The following is an 8,377-nucleotide window of genomic DNA, read 5'->3' as shown; positions in this document are numbered from 1 at the left end:
GACCCCGAGCTCAAAGGGCTTGCGCGTGCTCTGGGCCCCAGGAGCTGAGGCCAGTCCTCTGACGCTGTTTCTCGTTCTCATGATGCATGAGGCAGCATCACAGGCCAGGGGGGTGGGGGGGGGACAGCAATGAACCCAACACAGCCCCACCCCCGCCCCGTGGACACCGTGTCCTCGAGCGGGAGACAGCGTGTCCCGAGTGAAATGGCGCTAGGTGAGAGATGGAGAGTGACGGTGGGGCAGAGGGACGAGGCAGCAGGGGCATCTGTGTGGAGCTCTGAGTGCGACAAAGGCGGGAATCGAGTGACCGTCGGGGGTGACGTGACCGGGGCCGAAGGGACAGCCCGAGACCACACGAGGGAGGTGAGCGTCACTTTCATTCCAGCCCATTCAGTGGTTAGGAATAAAAATTATTCAATTTCACATAATACCCCTGAGAAAATGGCTCAGCGGGATTACCCAACAGCCTCACGTCCTCCGGTGCCCGGGAGCGTCAGACCACACAGGATCCTCCGTCCGTATTCCCTGCCCGGGGCACACGATCCAGGCAAAACACTCACCTGGGTCTCCAAGATGGCAGATCAAAAGGCAACACAAAACTGCCTGCATCCCTAACCCCTTTATTGGAGACCCAGTCAGCTGCTATCCAAAGTCCGTCTACTTCATTATCACAGGAGAGAATAATAGAAGACGATGAACCAGCCCTCCCCTGGCTGCTCACTAAGAAAGACCACTGTGATGTGGGCGATCCGAGCCAGGCGTGGTGGGTACCACGGTTGCCCCCAAATGATACGGGTGATGACGGAGAAATGGACCCGAGTCCGGAGCAGACGGCAAAGCTCTGCTTTCGCTCCCTGGAGCTGGGGTAGCTCGGAGTGTGTTCGGGCTGGTGAGCGCTGGGCTGAGGCCTAAGTGCCCCGTAGACGTCAGAGACTGTCCGTGGGCTGGGAAGCAGGTGTCGGGGACAGAGGGACCTCCCGGGAACCGCCGTTGCTGCAAGGGACAAAGTTCAGACGGAGCCCCGGTGTTTGATGGCGGAGAGGCAGGCGGCCCATTGGATCCCGTAATAACACTCTGTGCTTGCGGCCTGTTTTCACCCGAGGATCTCAAAAACGTTTTCAGGCGTTAATTAAACTTCAAAAACGGTCTGACCCAGTGGGTGTAATTAGACCCATTTCTTAGCTGGGTCATCTGAGGCCCATTAAGATGAGCCGGCGTGCTTCGTTAGAGCCTGCCATTCTGTCTTTTCTGATGCCAGCCCCTGCCTGCCCGGTTTGTTTCAATGTCTCCAAATCAGAGAGGGACGCAGACATCTAAACAAATCTACTCAGAAGCCAGTTACTTAAGGAATTCTCGGGCAAACCCTCAGTGGGTCTCTGTGACCACGGCGCTATCTCGTTCTCTCATCACAATGAACCGAGGTGTGTTTTTTTTACATGCCTTTAGGAAAAGTCGTGTGGAAATATCCCAAAGCAGGAGGTGGGTCTCAAGGAGCCCCGTTCCCATGGCCCCAAACGGACCCCCCCCTCACCCCCTGGCACCCGGGAGCCCCAGGTACGCTGCTCGGTTCCCGTCGTGCTGCCAGGAGGCTATAAAATGTCGTTTCATCTTAAGTTACATAAGCATCCAGCACATAAGAAGTCTGTTATTACAAAGGCAGCCACACTGGGAAAAAAATGGAAAAAAAGGTCTCGTTTCTTCTGAATATCCGCACCAAACACTTTTGATGTCTTTTAAGGGACGGCTAAATCCTACGAGGGAGAAAAATGCACAAAAGTCCTTTTAAAAAGGCAACCTGGCTGTCGCCGATGTTGGGTCTGGCGAGAAGTCCATTGTCCGCGGGCGGGCGAGGGCCGGGCAGTCCTAATCCATCCCATGGTATTTGCATTTCCCTTCTGCCCGACAGGCAGCTTATGCAAAGCAGCTCTCAGGATTCTCAGGGCGCGGGGGGCCGGAGAACCCTGCACTTTCGCTCACTTCAAAACCGCACCCGCGACAATGGAGAGCGCTGGGGTGGACGCGCCGTGCGCTGGACGCTTCCTCCCCCTTCTTTGAGAACACAAACGGGCAGTTTCTCTGACAGTGAGATTTATAGGAAACGAAGGAAGTGTGCGGTGAGAGCGGGTCCCGCCTGTAATGTTCCCCGGATAATCAAGGGCCTCATTCACCGAGGCACCCACTGCACTCCATCCTTCCACATTCTTTCCTCTTGACTGACTCTCAAAAGATCCATTTCAACGAGGAAGAAAAAACCCCAGCATCTTGGAGGATGGCTGCGGATTCTGACACGTAGATAAGTTGTCTGGCGGGCAGATAGCTCTGGCCCAGCGCTATCGGACAATTGACCTGTGGGTGAGGGGACCCCCGGCAGCCTCGCTCCTGGGGGGATCTCAGGGCACACCGGCCCCACGGATTAGGGGCCCCGCCGGGAACCAAGACCGCCTTGGTGCTCGGTTTCGCCTGTAATCTTTCGGGCGAGGTGTGTGCAGTCAGCGACTTCCTAGGAAGGTTTCGGCTGTAGGGGAAGAAATTTAAGTTCCCAGGCGCTGTCCCCAGGGCCACCTGAATGGAGCCGGCGTTTGAGGCCCGGCCAGGATCTCGTCCTGCGCTGTGCCAGTCTGCGATAGCATCTGGGCTGCCCCTGACCTCGGTCTGCTGGGGAAGAGGAAGGCGGCCTGCCTGCGGGCGTCAAGGAATTTAATCCCAGCCCGCTTTTAATGTGCCAACAGAGACTGAGAATTACGAGGGCCTGTGCGGAATGCAAAGATGAATAAGAAAAGAAAGGAAACCTTCGGTGGGAAGGGATGATGGTAATGACACATATATTAAGAGAGGCAGGAGAATGTTCCGGATGAGGGCCTTATTCTGTCTCAAGAGGACCTGGGGTGCAGAAGGGTAAACAGCGTGGGTGGGCGGAGGGTGAGCGAGTCTGCTTTCCGTGGGCACACAATTCTACTGGCCCCGGGCTTAGCAGCAGACCGTTACTGTCCCCGTCCTGGAGGCTGGAAGTTCAAGGTCATGGTGTCTGCAGGGCGCTCTCCTTGGCGAATAGACGTCCGTCTTCTCCCTGTGTCCCCACACGGGTCTTCCCTGTGTGTGTCCTCACCTCCCCTTCGTATAGAACCCCAGTCACGTGGGACGAGGACCCACCCTCCTGACCGCATTTAATCTTAATGACCTCTTTACTGACCCTGTCTCCAAACACAGCCACCCGGAGGGGCTGGGGCTAGGACTTCAGCGCACGAACATTTGAGGAGACAATTCGGCCTTTAACAAGGGAGAAGGAGGTCTCTCCATGGAGGAGACACAGAGCCAGATAGAAAAGGGCAGGGTCTAGGGTGAGGCTTCCTGGGTGCAGAGGGCGAGGGTAGGGTCCACGCAACGCCTAAGGGAGGGCGCTCAAGAGGAAGGAAGTGAGGAAGGCAAGATGGGGCAAAGGGAAAGCTCAGCAAACGGTCTCATCCGAGCACTGGCCTCACCTGAGCCCCAGGGAGCTCTGAAGTGTCTGACCATCGTGCCCAGAGCTGGCCCCCTGGAGGCATGGGCTGTGGTCCCCGGGGCCGTGCGCTGGCCGCGGCTCTCCCAGGCTGGGTGCTGCAGCGTGGGTTTCTGGGACAGTGACTCTCCCGCAGCGCTCTGGACAAGGAGGTGGCTGGGAGTTTGTAGTAGCCAACAACCCAGGCCGGTGCTCATGGTGGCCAAGCCAATAGGAGGTCCTGGGCGGGTCCCACAGCTTCCCAGAGGCGCAGCGAGCTTGGGGGCCAGGGGAGTGGCTTCCGGTGGGTTGACCACAGGGGCCCGAGGTGGCAGGTGGGGCTGGGAGCTTCCGGAGAGCAGCGGGTCTGGGGAGAGTTGGCGGCCAAGCAGGAGCCTGGACTTCGGCTGTGGGAGGACTTGCCCAGGGACCTGCTGGCCCTGCGCCTGGGTCCTCTTCGCAAACACCTGGTCGGCCCCACCGCTGAGGGGGGTGGGGCAGCAGGTCCCACCCCAGGCTCCCTCTGGGCCAGCTTCTCGTTTTGACCTCCCCCTCCCATCGCCACCCCCACCCGCACCCAGTGGCCCCACATGCGCCAGAGGGGTTCCCAGAAAACGTGGGCCAGCGGGGGCTCCACCTTAGCTTCTGGGGGCGCTGCCATCCCCACGCTTTGGTGATTTAAATCTGATGAGTAGATCACATGGACTGAGTGGATAATGGGTCCACGCATCTGACAGCCCTGGGTCAGGCGGCCTCCGAGCCAAAGCCGGTACCCCGGCTCCCCTTCCCGGAGAGACGAGGAGGGGAGGGGCATGTGCTGGGGCATAGAGCCAGGGTGTTCAGAGGGAGGCAGAGGGACACATATTGGCTGGGTTTGTTTTCTTCCCCAGCTTGTCCATGGTGGTCCTGTCTACACTGCACGCCAGCTCCCTGCAGTTCCTGGGGTGGCCCTGTCTACACTGCACGGCCAGCTCCATGCAGCTCCCTGGGATGTCCTGTCTACACTGCATACCAGCTCCATCCAGCTCCCCGGGGTGGTCCTGTCTACACTGCACGGCCAGCTCCATCCAGCTCCCCGGGGTGGTCCTGTCTACACTGCACACCAGCTCCATCCAGTTCCCTGGGGTGGTCCTGTCTACACTGCACGGCCAGCTCCATCCAGCTCCCTGGGGTGGTCCTGTCTACACTGCACGGTCAGCTCCATCCAGTTCCCTGGGGTGGCCCTGTCTACACTGCACGGTCAGCTCCATCCAGTTCCCTGGGGTGGTCTTGTCTACACTGCATGGCCAGCTCCATCCAGTTCCCTGGGGTGGTCCTGTCTACACTGCATGGTCAGCTCCGTGCAGTTCCCCGGGGTGGTCCTGTCTACACTGCACGGCCAGCTCCATTCATTGTTTGTCTGAGTGAGGGTTTCCCAGTTTCCTCACTGTCAGCCTCGTGTGTGGGGGAATGATTACGCACTTGAGTTTCCCAAGCACCCACCAATGTCTCCAGGCCTGCGTTTGGCACTGACTGCAGGCATGGAGGGGTTGTCATGGTGACAACATGTTAGGAGACCCCCATTCCCACGTCAACATGGTTTAAGGCTTCACGAGAGACACATGCACAAGGTCGGGGCCCACTCCCCGGCTCTATTCCCACCGTGGACGCTGGTGGGGCAGCTCCTGGGACGCCATGTGGCGAGCTGGTTAAGGAAGGACATTAGACGCTTCAACTCGCCATCCCGCTGAACCTGCCCGGGGCTGCGAGGGTGCTGACCCAGCTCTAACGGTGCCCTGTTTTGACTCTGTGTTGATGATGGAGGAGGATCCCAGGAAAGCCCCGGTGGGCAGCTTAGGGCGGTTGTCACATTTGCTCATGGCTGGCAGCTAGTCCTCGTTGGAAAGGGAGCAGCATGCCACACAAAGAGGCACCGTCCTGCAAAGGGTAGAGCTGTCACGTTAGAGAGAATTCATTTTAGAAACTATGCACTCAATTCTGTTTAGACACAGGTCTTCTTTCTCTCCCCTCCAGCCCCACGGCTCTGCCCACCAGATGGACGGCGATGCGTCGCGGATCCCAGGCAGAGCTGGGCTTCCCGTGGCTCAGGCTCGGTGGCCTCGTCCCTGAGTGACTGCTGGACGGCAAACACCCCGGTCTCTCGAATTTATGAAAACACGGTGCTTATTTTTGTAACTAAAGGGCACAAAGACAGACAAGGAAATGGAGGAATGCTGACTTAACGCGAGCTGACTATTTTCTTTAGCTGACTTGGGGGCGCGACAGAAATCTGGAAAAGATAAAGCGACAAGTTCAAATGTATCGAGCTTACTTTTCGTTCGCATCAAAGCAAACCAAACATTGAGAAGGCCTACACGCGGAGCTAGAATACTCAACTGATCCTTCCCCCCCCCCCCCCCCGGACCGACCGCTGGGGAACGGGGATGCTCGGCCTCTTGAATAACGCTCGGAACAGCGGGCCAATTGTGTGGCGGGCCCAGCGCCGCCCCAGGGAGCCGATAACTTCCTGTGTTGAAATGATGACTGGGAGATTTCATCATGATATCCTTGCACACACCAGGAAATATCGCCTTACGGACCTGCCATTTCTTAAAGTAATCGGTGAGAATGCCATTAAAGTCGATGTCTTAATTAAGCTAAGCATTAGCCGTGGAATTACAGGCATCTGAAGGTTTAGCGTCTTGTGGGATCTGGTTTCCTGGGGCAGAGGTATGTGGGGGGGGGGGGGGGGGGGGGGACTCCAAGGGACAGGTCGCTGGCTCTCAGAGCACCGGCCTCCCAAGAACACCTCCTGAAGGCTGCGCAGAGGCTGCGCAAGGTGAGCCGGAGCCTGGAATCCTCCTCCCCGGGCAGCGCCTTTAACCCGTGTCCTGGCGCTCAGTCAGCGGCTCCCTGCGCTGTGCAGAGGTGCACGTTCTGACAATGAAAAAACGGGGGTGGGGGGGTGGGGGGGATGTGTGTGGAGACTGTCTGCATTCATTTATAGCTGCCGGAAATGATGGAAAGCAAACATGGCTTAAATGGGTCTATAAAAAGAACCCCAAATCCCCTAGACAGACCAATAAGCATTTTGATAATTTCAGTATAAATAAACCTGGAACATAAGGACTGAATATCTCTCAGACACTCAGAGTCTGAAATGGCGCAGAGCAGAGAAAGGGCTGTGAGGAACGTGGCTGCTTTAGGAGACTGTTTTGGGGGAACCTGCAGCTAGTTAACACCCAGAGGACGAACGGCGGCTGTTTTGTTTCCCAGGGTCTGGGGTGACCAGACAGTGGCTTGGAAGAGCATTTGTCTTCTCTTCCTTGTGCTCACAGAGGGAAATTCCATCAGTCCCAGCCCCTCCATCCAGGAGGCCCCTGCCTCCCAGCCTCCCCGTCCTGGGCTTGGCGGGCTCCTCACCCAGGGCCACGCAGCATCGGAGAGGGTGGGAAACTGGCTGGGGACACGTCGATGCTAAAGAGGGTTTTGGGGATGGGGTGGGGGAGGGCTGGGCTGTCAAACTCAGGGCACCAAGGGAGACTGAGAGGGGCTGATGAAGTCGGCTGCCAAAAGGGACCCCAAACAATTTCCAGGTGTGAAGGTTCTGCCCAGGCAGGAAACATCAAAGCTGGGAGTGAGGAGTCCAGAATGCCAGGGACAAGAAGGAGCAGGAGCTGGGCAGAGGCCAGGGCAGGGCCAACAGTCACCTGTCGGGTCAATAGCAGCTTCCTATGGGACTGTAGGGGGAGTCTCATGGGAAAATCTGCTGGATTTAGTAAGCAAGATACTCCCCACCAGCAAGATACTCCCTACCAGCAAGATACTCCCCACCAGCAAGATACTCCCCATCAGCAAGATTCTTCCCACCAGCAAGATACTCCCTACCAGCAAGATACTCCCACCAGCAAGATACTCCCCACCAGCAAGATACTCCCCACCAGCAAGATACTCCCCACCAGCAAGATATTCCCCACCAGTAAGATACTCCCCACCAGCAAGATATTGCCTACCAGCAAGATACTCTTGGTCCTCAGGATACTCCCTGTATTCATTTCTAGTGGCTTTTATAACAAAGTCCCAGACAGACGGCTTACACAACAGACATTTGTAAGTCCTGGAGGCTGAAGGTCCAAGATCCAGGTGTAAACAGGGCTGGTTCCTCCTGAGGCCTCGCTCCTCAGTGTAGACGATCATCGTCTCGCTGTGTCCCCAGATGGTCCCTCTGTGTGTGTCCGTGTCCTGATCTCCCCTATCAGGGCTAGGCCCACTCTAGTGACCTCATTCTACCTCAGTCACCTCTTTCAAGGCCCTGTCTCCAAAGGTGATCACACACTAAGGCACTTGGTGTCAGGACCTCAAAATATGATTTCTTTTTTTTTTGGGGGGGGGGGGACACCCAATTCAGCCCATAATTTTACACGGTCCCTAAGATGCCCGTGAAAGGTCCTTCTAGTTCTAAAATTCCAGGAGCCTGATTAGTCTTGCCTTCTGATTTTTCTCATGGTGCTTTTTTTCCCCCGTGTGGAAAATTTCAGTTTTTATGTAGTTAAATGTTTTGGGTTCCTTTTACATTTTTAGTCATAATGAAAAGGCCTTCCCTATTGTGGGTTATGAAAGAATCCTTCCCTGTGCTCTCCTAGCACTTTCATGGCACTTCTGTTTTCTTTTTTCCTTTGACTCTTGGATCCAGTTGGGAGCTCAACCTGGCATACGCCGCCAGCTGCCCGCTTGCCCCCCCCCCCCAGCTGCCCGCTTGCCCCCCCCAGCTGCCCGCTTGCCCCCCACCAGCTGCCTGCTTGCCCCCTCCTCCCCCCCAGCTGCCCTCTTGCCCCACCACTTGCTGGCTGCCTCCTCGCGTGGACCGAGACGCCTTCTCTTTCCTGGTTGTATTCGAGTCTACCTGGACCTTCCGCACCGTGT

The sequence above is a fragment of the Myotis yumanensis genome, unplaced genomic scaffold (genome assembly GCF_028538775.1).
Source record: "Myotis yumanensis isolate MYYU_CA2020_CCGP unplaced genomic scaffold, mMyoYum1.0.hap1 SCAF_10, whole genome shotgun sequence".
NCBI classification, from domain to species: domain Eukaryota; kingdom Metazoa; phylum Chordata; class Mammalia; order Chiroptera; family Vespertilionidae; genus Myotis; species Myotis yumanensis.
This window is presented reverse-complemented; position numbering follows the sequence as displayed.